Source organism: Pseudophryne corroboree, chromosome 12, assembly GCF_028390025.1.
Source record: "Pseudophryne corroboree isolate aPseCor3 chromosome 12, aPseCor3.hap2, whole genome shotgun sequence".
NCBI lineage: Eukaryota > Metazoa > Chordata > Amphibia > Anura > Myobatrachidae > Pseudophryne > Pseudophryne corroboree.
In genome coordinates this window covers 89,020,027-89,037,969 of record NC_086455.1, presented here as the reverse complement: position 1 = coordinate 89,037,969, position 17,943 = coordinate 89,020,027, and the positions used below count along the sequence as shown (strand labels likewise).

Below are 17,943 nucleotides of genomic sequence, written 5' to 3'. Positions count from 1 at the left end.
ACCTCCGTAAATAATCAGTTACCCCCCTCACATATTGTAGCTGCCAGTGCGCTGCGGGAGGGTCACAATATACAATAGGAGTTGGGCCACACCTGTAGTCTGCAGCCAGTGAAGTTGATTGCTAGCCTTGGTAGTGAACCTGAGGTCACAGTTGATGTAGCTGGTAGATCATTACGTTTTCTTGTAGATACAGGGGCGGCCAGGTCAGTGTTAAATTCGACGGTAGGTATGAAAACCACGGGTAAAACAATTTCGGCAATGGGAGTAACAGGAGTAGTGCAACACTACCCTTTGAGTAGACCTGCGGAGATTACGGGTCTGGGACTCAGGGTCGACAGCAAAAAGGTCGACACACCTTAGGTCGACGCCAATTGGCCGACACACCGTAGGTTGACATGGACAAAAGGTCGACAGAAACAAGGTCGACATGGAAAAAGGTCGACATGAGTTTTTTATGTTTTTTGGGTATAGTTTTCTCCGTATAGTGACCGGGAACCCCAATTAGTGCACCGCGTCCCCTCGCATGGCTCGCTTCGCTCGCCATGCTTCGGGCATGGTGTCTTTGCTCCGCTACCGCTTCGCTCGGCACAGATTACCGTTCCAATCGTAGTCCACGTGGATCGTTAAGTATGAAAAGGTTCCAAAAAAGAAAAAAATCATAAAAAACTCATGTCGACCTTTTTCCATGGCGACCTTGTTCCTGTCGACCTTTTGTCCATGTCGACCTACGGCGTGTCGACCAATTGGACCTAAGGTGTGTCGACCTGGAGTCCGGATACCGTAGATTACGATAGGGCCTTTGCAGACCAAGCATTCCTTTTTGCTAGCTGCATCAGCTCCGACTAATCTACTTGGGAGAGATTTATTGTGTAAAATGAGGTGTGTCATATATTGTACTCCTGAGGGTGTCTTCTTGGATATACCCGAGAATCACGTTCAGGAAGTGAAGAATATGTTAGACACCCCACAAAGGTTAATGTCACACTCTGCTGTTATAGACAGGTGTCCATCAAAGGTAGAGGAAATGATCTCACAAATACCGGGATCCCTCTGGACCAAAGATGGACAAGACACTGGATTGATGGCGAATGTAGCTCCCGTAGTAGTGCAAATAAAAGATGGTAGGATAGCTCCAAAAATCCCTCAGTATCCTCTGAAGCCAGAGGTTGAATTAGGAGTGTACCTAGTCATAGAGCGCTTGCTACAACAGGGCATCCTAGTCAGGACGTCCAGCACTGCCAATAGTCCCATCTTCCCTGTGAAAAAGAGTGGGGGGAGGGGTTACAGGCTAGTGCAGGATCTAAGAGAGATAAACAAGATAGTTGAGAGCCAATTCCCTGTAGTGCCAAATCCAGCTGTCATCCTCATGCAAATTCCCCCTACTGCAAAATTTTTCACTGTCATTGACCTCTGTTCTGCTTTCTTTTCGGTCCCTCTGCACCCTGACAGCCAATACCTGTTTGCATTCACATACAGGGGAGTACAGTACACCTGGACTCGCCTACCCCAAGGTTTCATTGACAGAAACTGGATCCTAGGGTTCTCCATACTGGCTTTACCTTTGCAAGAAATGGTCTCTTCGAACAAACCAGATCGGATTTTGCACACAGATGAGTCCGAACTGGCATTTGAGAGACTCAAACAGTGCCTATCACAGGCACCTGCATTAGGCATGCCAGATTATGGGAAACCCTTTGAATTGTACGGTACGGAAAGTGCTGGGTGTGCGGCAGGTGTCCTAACCCAGAAACATGGTGATGCCAGCAGGCCGGTAGCTTACTACAGTGCACAGTTGGACACCGTAGCGCGGTCTCTCCCCACATGCTTGCGAAGTGTTGCAGCGATAGCTTTGCTAGTAAGTAAAAGCGAAGACGTAGTGTTAGGACACAACCTGACAATCCATACACCTCATGCAGTATCAGCCTTACTGAACTCCGCCCAAACCAGACATGTCTCATCAGCATGGTTTACAAAGTGGGAATTAGCACTAATGGCCCCTGTAAACATCACCATAAAGAGATGCAGCGCACTAAATCCTGCAACTTATATGCCAAATATGCCTGGACAGGCACAAAGGGTGGAGGATGAGAATGATGGTGAAGGAGGATTTAGTGCAGACACTGACACGCATGATTGTATGGAATACCTGAACCAGACTTTCACTGCAAGACCTGACATTAGTGACAACCCACTGGAAGGCGTAGATTTTACTTTTTACACTGACGGTAGTTGCCACAGACAGACGGACACGGGGGAGACCTGTGTACTGGATACGCAGTCGTAGATGACAGAGGTATCATAGAAGCTGAACCCCTGGGCCCACCACACTCAGCACAAGTTGCTGAGCTGGTCGCCCTAACCAGAGCTTGTGAATTGGCCAGGGGTAAGTCAGCCAATATATACACAGATTCTAGGTATGCCGAGTAGTGCATGATTTCGGGGCCCTATGGCGCCTCAGAAATTTCATGACGGCAGCTGGCACACCTGTAGCGCATGCATCCCACATAAAAAGGCTTCTAACAGCGATACAAGAACCAGACAGAGTGGCTGTTATCAAGTGCAAAGCACACACTTACAACCAAGACCCAATTTCACTTGGTAACAGCCGGGCAGATGAAGCTGCTAAATCAGCAGCCAGCACCCCCATACAAACAGATATCACATCACTGATGACATTCAACACAATCAACACACAAAAATTAATTGAAATGCTAAATTTGTGTTCTCCACAGGAAAAGGCGGTCTGGAGGTCAAAGGGGTATGGCCAGGAGTCTTCAGGACTCTGGACAGATGGACAGGGTAAGCCAGTGGCCCCCAGAGTATATCTTCCAAGGTTAGCTGAGGCGGCACACGGTCTGACTCTTCTGGGTAAAGAGGGAATTTAGGGGTGGGGATTTGCACCCCCCTCCTCTGTCTGTTGTTAAAGAGGGTATGTGTAAGCTGGTGAGAGCCTACTGGTGTGCGCCAGGATTCTCTTCTCATGCGGGTAAGAGAGCAATGACATGTCTCACTTGCTTGAGGAAGAATATTGGAAAGTCAATACCAACAGAACCATCCCATATCCCTCCGACAGACGGCCCTTTTCAGGTAATACAAATTGACTTCATACAGTTACCACCCTGTAGGAATTTAAAATGTGTTAGTCTGTATTGATGTGTTTTCCAATTGGGTAGAAGCGTTCCCTGCTGCCACAAATACTGCTACGTTCACTGCAAAGAAAATTGTGCAGGAATATGTGTGTAGATATGGTATCCCTAGAATAATTGAAAGCGATAGGGGTACCCATTTTACAGGTGAAGTCTTTCAGGTTATGTGCAAACTGATGGGAATTAATAGCAAGCTGCATACTCCGTACCGACCACAGGCAAGTGCGAAGGTGGAGAGAGTGAACAGCACTATTAAGAACAAGCTGAGCAAAGTGATGGCTGAGACTGGATTGTTGTGGCCAGAAGCTTTGCCACTGTTGTTGTACAGCATCAGAACCACTCCCAGGTCCCCCCTTTACCTATCACCCTTTGAGAGTCTTTTTGGCCGACAACCCCATGTAATGATAGACCCCCAGGATGATTTGAAATGCAATAACGAAGTGACTGTAAAATATTTGGTTAAGATAAGCCAGCAGCTGAGGAATCAAAATAGAAATCTAAAGCTGGTGATTCCTGACCTACCGAACAGTAATTGTCATGACACTGAACCTGGGGATTATGTAATGATTCAAAATTTTCTACGCTCAGGTTGCCTCATTGACAGGTGGGAATGACCGTACCTAGTCTTGCTAACCAGCACGACAGCATTGAAGGTTGCCGAAAGAGAGACTTGGGTCCACTCGTCCCACTGTAAGAAGGTCGCTGACCCGGAGAGAACCCGTGACAAAGAGCAGAGTGTAGAGAACATCGTATCACTGGAGTGTCTTTTCCGGGAAGGTTGAGAGGCAGGACTGTTGAGACGGCACCTGAGCGCGGAGAACAACAAGATCAGAGGCGGTTGTCGGACCAGTTTTTCTTTTTTATTATTTTCTCCATCTCCCACTACCCTCCTTCTCTCCTTCTCTTTCTCCCCCCTTCTTGTTTCCCTTCTCTTCCCTTAACAAGATGGACTTACCCCAAGAGACTGTGTTCCGGTTTTTCCGGTTAATCCTGTTGTTGACCAGGACAGTCTGTTTCGGTGAGGGTCCCAGAGAGGTCGAGAAAGGATCTGGAATGGGTTCTGATGGCGAGGATGGATTTGTAGAATCTCAAGAGCAACACATCACTCGAGCAAAGGCGAGTATCAGAAAGCGATCTGGTAGTCAGGGAGCTCGGAGGCACTGTGAAGGGTTATTGGCTGAGGAAAATTGCATTTGTAGGAATTGTAAGAACATAGTCGAGGATGGGTGCATCCAGAGATGTCAGTCCAGTCTTAATATCAACATGGACCGTCATCCATTGAGTGATTACCACTCACTAGTGGGTAAGGTCTTAAACCAGACAGAATGCTGGGTGTGCTTACAAGTACCTCAAGGTCAGAGCAAGTCAGGATTAGTACCGTACCCTTTAGCAATAGATGAGGTACTCGAATTACGGGGTGGGAGACCGGTAGACAAGAAATTCAATATTTCTAGGCCCCCTAGTTTGAAGCTCCACCAGTATCATGTAGATAGATCCTTATTATGTTTCAATATTTCCAATTACCGAAAACCAGGAAATTGGGAGGTGACATGGAATAACCAGACAATGGCCTTTTCGCACAGAGCTGATAGGATACCCATAGACTCTGAACTTGTACGCCAAATAGCCAACAGTGGAAGGTATTTTCGGTATAGGTATACTCGAGGAAGCAAGACCATGTGGGTTGGAGAAGTATCACCAGGGTACTGTGCTCATATCATCCAGCCTGATACTTGTACTGAGCAGATGGGAGAACTAGGGATGGGGTTTTTCACTTGGAAAGTTTGTAATAATGTAATGTCATATTCTGTCCCCTATGTTCTCCCCGATGATGCCTATTTCATATGTGGGAGGAAGGCGTATAAGTGGCTTGCCCCGAACTCAGAGGGATTGTGTTATGTTGGAAGAGTGTTGCCAGAGGTGATGACCATAACCCATGATAAGATGAAAGATGTTCACCGCAGTGCTCAGGCTCCTTATACTCATACTCACTATGAACACATCGTCAAGAGACACCTCATAGATAGGACAGAGCACGTAGCCTCTGATTTGATCCACGAATCCACCGGGATTCAATTCCTTCTCGCATTAGACATCACCCGTACTGCCAGAGGAATTATAAATTATAGGTATATCCATGCGCTAGCGAACTTGATAGATAATATCACTGAGATGTATGACGACACCTTCAGGTATACGGGTAGGGAGTTGCAAGCTTACAAGACAGAACTGATTCAGCACAGGATGGTCCTCAATTATATCACAACCGTGACTGGTGGGTACTGTATCACTTTGGCAACTCAATATGGTGTGAAGTGCTGCACGTATATTACAAACAGCACTGACGACCCCACAGAGATTATCGATCAAAAGATGGATGATATATTGCAGTTGAAGTGGGAGTTCCGGAGGAGACACAATCTTACCCTGACCGCTGTGGGTAATGAGCTGACCAGCTGGGTCTCATGGTTGAACCCACAAAATTGTTTCTCGGGATTAGGAGAGTGGGCTCAAAATGTTATTATGAGTGTAGGAAAGTTTCTCCTTTGTATCCTGGGAGTAGTCATAATTAGTGGCTTGATATTTAGGTGTGTTTGAATTCTAACGCGGCGCAAGCACGGCACAAAGTTGATGAGTTTACGGAGCGGGGGCATTGTTACAGCAGCAGATTTAATTTACGACCCATCCATAGAAACAGTGTAATGATAAGGATTGCAAATGAATTCCATGGCCTGTTTCTTTCACCCGTTTTTCCTTTGTCTCCCCCTCTGCCCAGATACACCGATCCGGAAAAGACATCGACCATACCCAAGAATGATTATGAAAATGTTATGTGAATGTATTTTAGATATGTGTCTTATCTTCATCTCTACAACCTTCAGTTAGTGACACACATAGTCGACAGGTAATATCCACATATACTAGCACTCACATATGTTCCCCCTCCATGTATCATCAACTAAATGTGCACCCCATTTGTTGGAACAAGAAGCCGAAAAGAGCTTGGTAGTGTTTGTTGGCCCACTTACAGACCCTTAATACGGGATAAGAAGGATTTAATGTATACTTCGCAATACCTCGAAGCTTATCTAGAACATATACGGCACGATGATACATGCCCCTCAGACATGGATTCATACATACATGCTTTTTACTATCCCACTAGGTCATACATTTCCCACCTACAACTCTCCTCCTACCATCCAATCGTCTGTAGATATTGTATTGATATTTTTCTGTTTAGTGATTAGATAGTGGCAGTTATTGTTGACTGCCAAAGGGTGGACTGTCAAAGTCGAAAAACATTACAGAACACACAGCACGTATAAAATACACACACATGCCCACTGCGCGTGCACTTGTTCCGCCGTGTGTGCACATATCCGTAATTTGCGTATGGTCGCTCCCGCGGTCCTGCGCGTGGTATGGGTATTTACGGCGGAGTTTGTGAACGCATGGAGGGCTATCAAAACATTACATATTTAATCCAAATAGTGCACATTGTACACATAGTCCCCCTGCACCACATCAGCAAGTATCAACAGTTTAAATGATTCCAGAACGGAGGGATTCACCTTTGCATGATAGGAGGGGACAGACTAAGGTTATAAGGTGGTGTCTGGTATCCAGCTGTAGGGTATTTTAAGGGTAACATTCCGGTGTTGGTTTGAGGAAGATCGCATGTTCCTGCGTATAGTTATGTGCAGAAGCAGAATATAGATCTAAACTGTATTTACTGTATATTATATTTGCGGCGGGAACCCAGAGGAGACCACCCACAAGAGCAGTTGAGAAAGACATCGCCCACCTTTTCAAATCAACCTATGACCTCTCCTGTACTGTAAAGATGCATCCCTGTGTCCAATGGACAAAGGGATTACAGTATCCATTGTATTGCTTTTGGAAGTATTGTATAAAAAGCCTGTTGCTGCCTGGACGGACACACAAGACTCTCAACGTTATCTACCTGATAGCGGAGGACCGGACCGGGAAGCGCATGCAAATATTCTCACGTATGTACATTGACTGTAGCCATTTACTCTGTTGTATGTAGTGCATAATTTGTATTGTTAACCCCCTTTCAGAAATATTACTCTGTGGTGTCGGAACCCAGTGATTAACTACAAATCGGTGTTGTGTCCTCTTTTCCCTGCTAAGGTTTAAAGTGTATTACATTGCCTAACTGTATAAGGTTTTAAAGTGTATTAATTGAGTGTATACGCGCTGCGTGTACTTTGTACCCCCAGCGCGGCGTTTGTACGCAGAGTCCGTACACGGTACGGGACTCATTACGCAAATAGCGTAAAAGGTACGTAGAGTGCATATTAAGTTTAGCGGCCGTAGCGGCTCCATGATAAAAGTGTGTTTTATGGTTTAAGATAATATCGACATTATCAGTACTTCAAATTGAAGACTCCAGCTCCTAAGGATAAGGCGCCATTGTTTAAACGGCAGAAAAAAAGAATCAACCCAGTTTCCTTCCTGCGCTCAATTAGAAGATCTCTTAGAGGTTGCGTGGGCTGAGCCTACCAAACGTTTTCATGTGCCTAAGCACATGGCTTCCTTTTACCCACTACCTCCTAAAGAGCATGCTAAGTGGGAAACTTCTCCTCTGGTGAACACCCAGATTGGTGAGATCTTCAGTCCTTCCCATTCCGGACACGTCTTCCCTAAAGGACCTTATGGATCGGAATTTGGAGGCTTTACTGAGAACAGCTTACTCGCATGCTGGGGCAGTGGCTCGTCTTGCCCTGGCCTCAGCCTGGGTTGCCAAGTCTATCAATAGCTGGGCAGAGCAGTTGGAACAAGGACTTTCATCTGGTACTAGCAGACGGGAATTGCTCGCCCACGTGCTATGTAATAAACAGACTAGCACATATTTGGGGAAGAAGCTATGGATACCGGGGTCCTAACCTCCAATGTATCAGCTGCAACTGTATCTGCTAGATGGGCGTTCTGGCTCCGGTTCTGGTTCTGGCGTGCTGATGCCAACTCAAAAAAGGCTCTGTAGGCTCTTCCCTTTTCTGGAGATACTTGGGGGCCAAGACCACCTTCCTTCCTTCGGCAGCTCTGTCCATGGCCAGAAATACATTTTGTTCCTTTCGCCCGCAGGGAAGAGCTAAGGGTCAGGTTTCCTCATGGTACCAGGCCCCATCCAAGGGAGCCAAGCCCCACGCTATGGGCCACCAGACGCCCAGCTCCCAAGCAGACTGAGAAGCCTGCCGAGTGACTGGGCGGGCCTCCCTCTGGCGGACCCGAGGGTTTGAGGCCGATTTCTGCAGTATGCCCCGTTATGGCTGGAGACCACGTCCGACACTTGGGTCAGGGATATCGTTTCTCAGGTGTATGCAATATCCTTTCGGAAGCATCCTTGTCTCAGGTTCTTTTCCACAGGTCTCCCAGCGGATCCGTGGAATGCAGAAGCTCTACAGGAATCAGTTCGTTCCCTTCTGGCCTCCAATGTGATTATCCTGGTTCCTCAGTCACAGAGAGGACAGGGATTTTATCAACACTGTTTCTGGTGCGGAAGCCGGATGGCTCTTACCGCCCTATAATCAATTTAAAGTCGTTGAACAAGGCTCTGCGAATTTCCAAGTTCCTCATGGAGTCTCTTTGCACGATTATCCTCACCTTGAAGCCAGGGGACTTTCTGGCATCACTGGACATTCAGGATGCCTATTGGCACATTCCAATTCGGACCAGTCATCAGCGGTTCCTTAGGTTTGCCATTCAACCGGACAATTACCAATTTCAGGTGTTGTCATTCGGTTTGTCAACGGCACATTGGGTTTTTACGAAAGTCATGGCGGCCAGACTTCGTTGCAAGTGTGTATGGATCCTTCCTTATTTGCACGACCTGCTCCTTATGGCCCAGTCCCGGGAGGTACTACTTCAGCTTATGGTGAATCTTCTACAATGTCACGGCTGGAAGTTAAATTGGCGCAAATCATCCTTGGTGCCTTCGCAGGAGATGTTACATTTGGGAGCCCTGCTCAATATGCGGCTCCAACGCACCTTTTTCCCAGGGGACAAAATTCAAACTCTTCAATCCAATATTCAACATTTTATCCTTCACCGCGGGGTGTCCATACAGGCTTGTATGTGCGTCCTGGGGTACATGGTGGAGTACGCACAGTTTCATTCGCAACCTCTTCAGTTGGAAGTGCAGGCCAAATGGAATGGATCCCACCTGCACATCGCAGGACAGTCCATTGTCCTGTCCAAAGAAGTGCGGTACTCCCTTTCGTGGTTTCTGTCCTCTTCCAACGTCGGCTGGCTCACTTGCCGGACGTTAGGACCTTTTTGCAGGGTATACTCCATCTACACCCTCCATTTGTGCCTCCGGTTGCTCCATGGGACTTGTCGTTGGTTCTTCAGATCCTTCAGATCAGACTACGCTGGAACCTCTGGACAAGGTCGAGCTTAAATGGCTCATGTGGAAAACTGTATTTCTTCTGGCCATTTCGTCTGCTCGCCATGTTTCTGACCTCAGCGCCTTCTCCTGGCGCTCTCCTTTTCTGTTGTTCCATTCGGATCGTGCAGTCCTGCAGACCCGGTTAGATCACCTGCCTAAGGTGGTCTCCTATTTCCACATCAATTAAGAAATTGTGGTTCCGGCATTTTCTTCCTCCTCAGCTCTGGAGGCTACACTAGACGTGGTGCGGGCTCTCCTTATTTATGTCGACTGGTCTAAGGACTTCCTCAGGTCGGACGCTTTGTTCGTACTCCATGACTCTCACAAGCGAGGATGGCCTGCTACGAAGCAATCTATGGCTCGATGGCTCCATTTGACTGTACACCATGCCTATACGGCAGCCAGTCTTCCGATCCCTGCGGGGGTTACGGCCCATTCCACTCGTTCTGTTGGTCCTTCTTGGGCTGTTAGCCGGGGAGCCTCGGCTGAACAGCTCTGCAGGGCAGCTATGTGGTCCACTGCTGCCACTTTTGTCAGGTTTTATGCCTTTGACACATTTGCGTCTCAGGACACCGCCTTTGGGCGTTCTGTTCTCTGCGCAGTCCAGGAGCTTTCCCACCCTTGAGTGGACAGCTTTTGGACGTCCCAGTGTTTATCCCTGTGCCCCGTAGTGGACGAAGAAGAAAATAAGATTTATGTTCTTACCTGGTTAAATCTTTTTCTTCAAGTCCATAGTGGGGCAAAGTGCGCCCTTCTTTCACGCACCTGTCTTGCTTGACATTGTTCATCTGTTAGTGAGTGTGTACAGTTGATGGCTGTTTATGGCTCTGTCTGTGTGATAGTCTTCCTTCCTCCTTTCCTCACTCCTGCCGGGCTCTTGCTAACTAAAAACTGGCAGGCCGTAGTCAGCGGGCGGGGTATGGGAGAGAGGAGGACTGCTGGGAAGAATTCTGTACCTCTTTAGTGCCCGGACTCAGTCCTCTGCCTTCCTATACACAGCGTTTATCCTTGTGCCCCCTATGGACTCGAAGAAAAAGATTTACCCAGGTAAGAACATAAATCTTATATTCCAGAAATATGGGAACATGCGGTGGAGAACTAACTAAAGATTTTCTGAATAATCAGATCTGTTATATCATTCAGGAAAACATTTTTTAGAGGTTTAATAAGAAATGTACTCCGCTCAATCGCTTGGGTGTTGCAATGTCTTATGGTGTTAATGCTGTGTCAACATGATACCATGGTAAGTCCCATTGGTAAAGTAATTAGCAATGTCAGCAGAACAGTATAAATAACAATGGCTTTACTAAGGAGCGTATAATCTTGAATAGTGTACTGCTGACATGGAAATCACCTCACTTCTGAGATATGACAAAGGATAAAAAATGATACGTTGGATATAATTGTAACTATAAATATGACGTGTATGTTATAGTGTTATTTAGGATAGCCGTCAGTCTGTATAATGCTGTACTGGAATATAGATTAAATGTTCCAAAATATGGTGCATATTGGCTGATGTGCATTTGAAAAATTCTTTTAAATATAATTACTAACAAGTACCTACTAACAAGTATTGCCTGATTATATTGATCGATAATTGTATATGTTTATAATATGAGGTTCTCATTTTTTTATTGACTGCTGCATGACCCTGATCAGTGACATATATGAGGTGGTACCATCTGTTCATTGCTAAGTCTCTTTTCTCTGACGTCCTAGTGGATGCTGGGTACTCCGTAAGGACCATGGGGAATAGACGGGCTCCGCAGGAGACTGGGCACTCTAAAAGAAAGATTAGGTACTATCTGGTGTGCACTGGCTCCTCCCTCTATGCCCCTCCTCCAGACCTCAGTTAGAATCTGTGCCCGGCCCGAGCTGGATGCTCCTAGTGGGCTCTCCTGAGCTTCTAGTAAAGAAAGTATTTGTTAGGTTTTTTATTTTCAGGGAGATCTGCTGGCAACAGACTCACTGCTACGAGGGACTAAGGGGAGAGAAGCGAACCTACCTGCTTGCAGCTAGCTTGGGCTTCTTAGGCTACTGGACACCATTAGCTCCAGAGGGATCGAACACAGGCCCAGCCTCGGTCGTCTGGTCCCGGAGCCGCGCCGCCGTCCCCCTTGCAGAGCCAGAAGCAAGAAGAACATCCTGAAAATCGGCGGCTGAAGACTCCGGTCTTCATTAAGGTAGCGCACAGCACTGCAGTTGCAGTGCTGTGCGCCATTGCTCACTATGCACACCACATACTCCGGTCACTGATGGGTGCAGGGCGCTGGGGGGGGGGGGGGGGGGGGGCGCCCTGGGCTGCAATTAGAGTACCTTACATTGGCAAACAGCACATAATATAGTCTAAAAAACTATATATGTGCAAAAATCCCCCGCCATAATATAAATATAAGAGCGGGAGAAGTCCGCCGAGAAAGGGGCGGGGCTATCTCCCTCAGCACACTGGCGCCATTTCCTCTTCACAGCTCCGCTGGAAGACAGCTCCCCAGGCTCTCCCCTGCAGTTTCCAGGCTCAAAGGGTAACAAAGAGAGGGGGGGGGGCACTAAATTTAGGCGCAAACTGTATATGTAAAGCGGAACAAATAGATTATAGAAACTACTAGGTGCGCAAAACAGCAGCTGAAGAAAGTGTTTTTCTCCTATGAGGTTCCTTTTACCCTCACCACGAGTGCAAATAAAAATAGAGTATGGAGATTTCCACTTAACTAGCGCTATATGTGAATTCTTCTTTGTTCCAAATCATTCCATCGTGTTATCCAGATCGAGTTGACATATAGAATAAAAAAGTTATGTATAGTGTAATACCGTTTTAATTACAATGACACATATACATAACATACATAAAACATGGATAGAATAAATGAGCTATACAAAAAATGTGGGATCAATTATTCAACCAAATCCCTTGGAGAAGCAAGTGAGGCAATAGGTAATTACCAGAATTTTAGGGAACTGTGGTTTAGACAGTCCCTATCAGCGCGTGTGTCCCGTAATGGGTGTTCCGGATCAGCCCATCCACCACACAGATTGTCACTGCTGGATCCCGGATAAATACACTCTCCTCACAAGTGTCCTGAGTGGGAAACTGACGCGTTTCAACTCTTAGCTAGAGTCTTTTTCAAGGTTTAATGAATTATTCATCTTAAAAAAAATCACTTTGTGTTAGTGAAAATCCCTGATTAAATAGCGCTGTGGTGTGTGCTGGCATACTCTCTCTCTGTCTCCTCAAAGGACTTTGTGGGGTCCTGTCCTCAGTCAGAGCATTCCCTGTGTGTGTGCGGTGTGTCGGTACGGCTGTGTCGACATGTTTGATGAGGAGGCTTATGTGGAGGCGGAGCAGGTGCCGATAAGTGTGATGTCACCCCCTGCGGGGCCGACACCAGAGTGGGTGGATATGTGGAAGGTATTAACCGACAGTGTCAACTCCTTACATAAAAGGCTGGATGACGTAACAGCTGTGGGACAGCCGGCTTCCCAGCCCGTGCCTGCCCAAGCGTCTCAAAGACCATCAGGGGCTCACAATCGCCCGCTACCTCAGATGGCAGACACAGATGTCGACACGGAGTCTGACTCCAGTGTCGACGAGGATGAGACATATACACAATCCACAAGGGGCATCCGTTGCATGATTACGGCAATGAAAAATGTGTTACACATTTCTGACATTAACCCAGGTACCACTAAAAAGGGTATTATGTTTGGGGAGAAAAAGCAGCCAGTGTTTTTTCCCCCATCAGATGAGTTGAATGAAGTGTGTGAAGAAGCGTGGGGTTCCCCCGATAAGAAACTGGTAATTTCTAAAAAGTTACTGATGGCGTACCCTTTCCCGCCAGAGGATAGGTCACGTTGGGAGATATCTCCTAGGGTGGATAAGGCGCTCACACGCTTGTCAAAAAAGGTGGCACTGCCGTCTCAGGATACGGCCGCCTTGAAGGAGCCTGCTGATAGAAAGCAGGAGGCTATCCTGAAGTCTGTATATACACACTCAGGTACTATACTGAGAACTGCAATTGCTTCAGCATGGATGTGTAGTGCTGCTGCAGCGTGGTTTGATACCCTGTCAGATAATATTGATACCCTCGACAGGGATACTATTTTGCTAACCATAGAGCATATTAAAGACGTCGTCTTATATATGAGGGATGCACAGAGGGATATTTGCCGGCTGGCATCTAGAATTAATGCAATGTCCATTTCTGCCAGGAGGGTATTATGGACCCGGCAGTGGACAGGTGATGCTGATTCTAAAAGGCACATGGAGGTTTTGCCTTATAAGGGTGAGGAATTGTTTGGGGATGGTCTCTCGGACCTCGTATCCACAGCAACAGCTGGGAAATCGACATTTTTACCTCAGGCTCCCTCACAACCTAAGAAAGCACCGTACTATCAGGTACAGTCCTTTCGGCCTCAGAAAGGCAAGCGGATCAAAGGTGCTTCCTTTCTGCCCAGAGGCAGGGGGAGAGGGAAAAAGCTGCACCAGACAGCCAGTTCCCAGGAACAAAAATCCTCCCCTTCTACTGAGTCCACCGCATGACGCTGGGGCTCCACAGACGGAGCCAGGTGCGGTGGGGGCGCGTCTCCGGAACTTCAGCGACCAGTGGGTTCGCTCACAGGTGGATCTCTGGGTTCTACAAGTGGTATCTCAGGGATACAAGCTGGAATTCGAGGCGTCTCCCCCTCGCCGTTACCTCAAGTCAGCCTTGCCAACTACTCCCCAGGACAGGGAGGTAGTACTGGCGGCAATTCACAAGCTGTAACTCCAGCAGGTGATAATAAAAGTTCCCCTCCTTCAACAGGGACGGGGTTACTATTCCACAATGTTTGTGGTACCGAAACCAGACGGTTCGGTGAGACCCATTCTAAATTTGAAATCCTTGAACAATTATATAAGGAAGTTCAAGTTCAAAATGGAATCGCTCAGGGCAGTTATTGCAAGCCTGGAAGAGGGGGGATTACATGGTATCACTGGACATCATGGATGCTTACCTACATGTCCCCATTTACCCACCTCACCAGGAGTACCTCAAGGTTGTGGTACATAACTGCCATTACCAATTCCAGACGTTGCCGTTTGGTCTGTCCACGGCACCGAGGGTGTGTTCCAAGGTAATAGCCAAAATGATGATACTCCTTCGAAAGAAGGGAGTTATAATTATCCCGTACTTGGACGATCTCCTTATAAAGGCGAGGTCCAAGGAGCAGTCGTTGATCGGAGTAGCACTATCTCAGGAAGTACTACAACAGCACGGCTGGATTCTGAATATCCCAAAGTCGCAGCTGGTTCCTACGACGCGTCTGCTGATATTCGGCATGTTTCTGGACACAGAACAGAAGAAGGTGTTTCTCCCGGAGGAGAAGGCCAAGGAGTTGTCATCTCTGGTCAGAGACCTCCTGAAACCAAAACAGGTGTCGGTGCATCATTGCACGCGAGTCCTGGAAAAGATGGTAGCTTCTTACGAAGCAATTCCCTTCGGCAGGTTCCATGCAAGGAACTTTCAGTGGGACCTGTTAGACAAGTGAGGATCGCATCTTCAGATGCATCGGCTGTTCACCCTGTCCCCGAGGGCCAGGGTGTCTCTGCTGTGGTGGCTGCAGAGTGCGCATCTTCTCGAGGGCCGCAGATTCGGCATTCAGGACTGGGTCCTGGTGACCACGGATGCAAGCCTCCGAGGTTGGGGAGCAGTCACTCAGGGAAGAAATTTCCAAGGACAATGGTCGAGTCAGGAGACTTCCCTACACATAAATATTCTGGACCTAAGGGCCATTTACAATGTCCTAAGGCAAGCAGAACCCCTGCTTCAAAACCAGCCGGTGCTGATTCAGTCAGACAACATCACGGCTGTCGCCCATGTAAACCGACAAGGCGGCACAAGATCTCACAAGGTAGATGTGATTCCGCACCAGTATTCAAAAGGTTCTAAAGGATAATTACCAAAGATAATGTGGTACCAGAATAACGTATGATTATACACGTGTAATTCGTGTTGTGATAATAGGGTCTGGTGGTGCACCCAGAGTCAGAAACAAACTAAGGAAAAAGGGAAATGCAGAAGACTCTTGTGTGGGTGCACTCTTGTTTTATAGATTAGTTAATATGAAGATATTAAAACATAACTTTTATTTACTAATTACTCTAAGAAAAAATCCATATAATCCATCAAATTTGATTCTAAAAAATATATATTGCTACGTATGAGTATAATTCAGCTCACCAGCATCTCTGAGAGAAGCCATATTTATTGACGTGGCTGATTCGACCTAACAGGTTGGGGTATATGTATACCACACCAAGGTTAAAGTTTGTTAAAAAATTGGAAATGTTCTGGTTAGTCTATAATAGTAGACTTCAGGAGGGATGTAGACACTCTTGCTCTACACCCTGTTCCTATCCAACCAGCACAAGCTCTGCTTGTATTAATGGGACCTCTAGGGGTCATTAAACCCAGTTATTATGAGGAATATAGATCCTAATTAGTATTGGACCAATTCCGATCTATGACATATCAGGACAGACGGTACTTAGGAAAAAGAATATAATACAGAAAAAGAAATGATTAAAGAAAAAGTGGTGTTCCTGCTGTTGGCTTAGAGTCGAGCAGGTCACGAATTACAACACCGGGTATTCTCTGGGGGTCACCCTCACAGATACTGACCCAGCCCACCACCGTTTTGCTTCCAAGATCGGACGAGATCGGGCTCAGTCGGTGGGGTATGGTAGTAATTCCTTGTGCCTGCTATGGCCGACTCACCAATGAGAGTGCACCTATGTTAAGTGGGGGAAAAGAGGATGTGTATAATGGGGGGGGGAGACAGAGAAACGAGGCGGATCTGCTGTCTATGTTAGGCACAGGATGAACCTGTGGATCATGGATGAGAGTCCGCAGAAAAGAGGAAAGGAATGAGGGAAGAAGAATGGGAGGGGAAAAAAAAGGGGGAAAGAGAGAGGGGGGAACTGTGAAGGGATAGTGACAGATATCCACTTTTTATACACTACAAGATGCTGTCAATGGGGTAAGAAACTAGGTAGGGGCCAAAATTGGCTGGCAATGTTGGATATGGTCCCTGGTCACTAGAATTAGAATGAGTATATAGGTATCAAAGCCAGAGTGATCAGTAATTAGGCATAGGCCAAATTGACTAAAGCTGATGGATATATTCCGTGATCACTCAATTTAGAAAGATATGTGTGTGGCCACATTGGGGGAACAGGTATACTATAAAGAAAACAGAAGATTTGCTGTTTATAACTTGCAGCACAACTGGAAATTTTAATTAAGAAGGATAACAGTGTGGTATTCTGTCTATGTCCCTAGATAGACGTGATTAGGTCTGAGTGTTTGTGCAGAGCCGCAGATCTATAGTATTAAGCATTATATAGAGATGTTAGGGTAATTACCAAACAAGGTATTTAGGAGAATACTCCTGTTGGTAATATAAGAAGTAAGTGGGTAGACAGACCCCTACAGATACTGATTAGTTAGGTACAATTACCAAATTCAAAGACCAGCATACAAATAACAATAGTGATATAAAATTTTTAGTGCTGGGAAAAGATGGGCTGTTTGAGAGAAAAAGAGGGTAGGGGATATCTGACAAGGAGAAGGGGGGAGGATAATAAGATTCTCATTCAAAATATTGTTCAAAATATCACAATCATAATCCAGAACCCTGGATTGCCCTAGTTAGGGCCAAGAAGAAAATAAATATATATATATATATATATATATATATGCTTAATTGCTGTGTTGATATAGAGAATCTCTTAGAGGTAGACACAAAAGTGTACCGGTCCCTGCCCAGGTCCCTGGGTCAGTCAATAGGAAATAGGATGCAAGATGTAATCCTCAGGTCCTTAATACATGTTGGAGTATTTCATGCTGGAGTACTGAGATAGGTCCTGCTGGAGCTGGAAAACGCGTTTCACCCGTCCTGCGGGCTTGTTCACTTCCAATGCTGCTGGTATGGTGTATAGACTGAGGTTTAAATACCTGTGTAAGCAGTTATTGGCCAATGGCTGCATTATGCTTGATTAGCTTGTAATGAACATCGGACCTCCGCTGTGCTCAGCGGAAGTGATGTATTTGAACAGGTTGCTAGGCAACCTGATATATGCCTTGGCAAGAGGACAACACAAAACACATAGAGGAGGGAATGTGAAATAAGCTCTTAATTAGAGGCCTCATTAGTACAGTGAGTTGATGTGTTAGGGTAGCAGGGACACCGCTTGCCCATTAGAGACGCTCTGTGATCGGAGCCCCGATGTGATACGTCACATCCGGTGGTAAGCTCCAGCGTCGCGTTGCCAGGATACGGGCCGCTCTCGCTGCCATTGGTGACGTCATCGGAGAATGGACGTCGGGATTAGAGCATCCCGGC

At 46.6% G+C, this 17,943-nt stretch overlaps 1 protein-coding gene and 1 pseudogene across 2 annotated transcripts in view; one reads left to right on the top strand and one right to left on the bottom strand.

The window, feature by feature from the left end:
• The window catches only part of PCNX4 (pecanex 4), a 241,290-nt gene that overhangs the window by 156,786 nt on the left and 66,561 nt on the right, over positions 1–17,943 (top strand). The window lies entirely within an intron of this gene.
• LOC134981767 (5S ribosomal RNA) lies at positions 16,172–16,290 on the bottom strand (annotated as a pseudogene).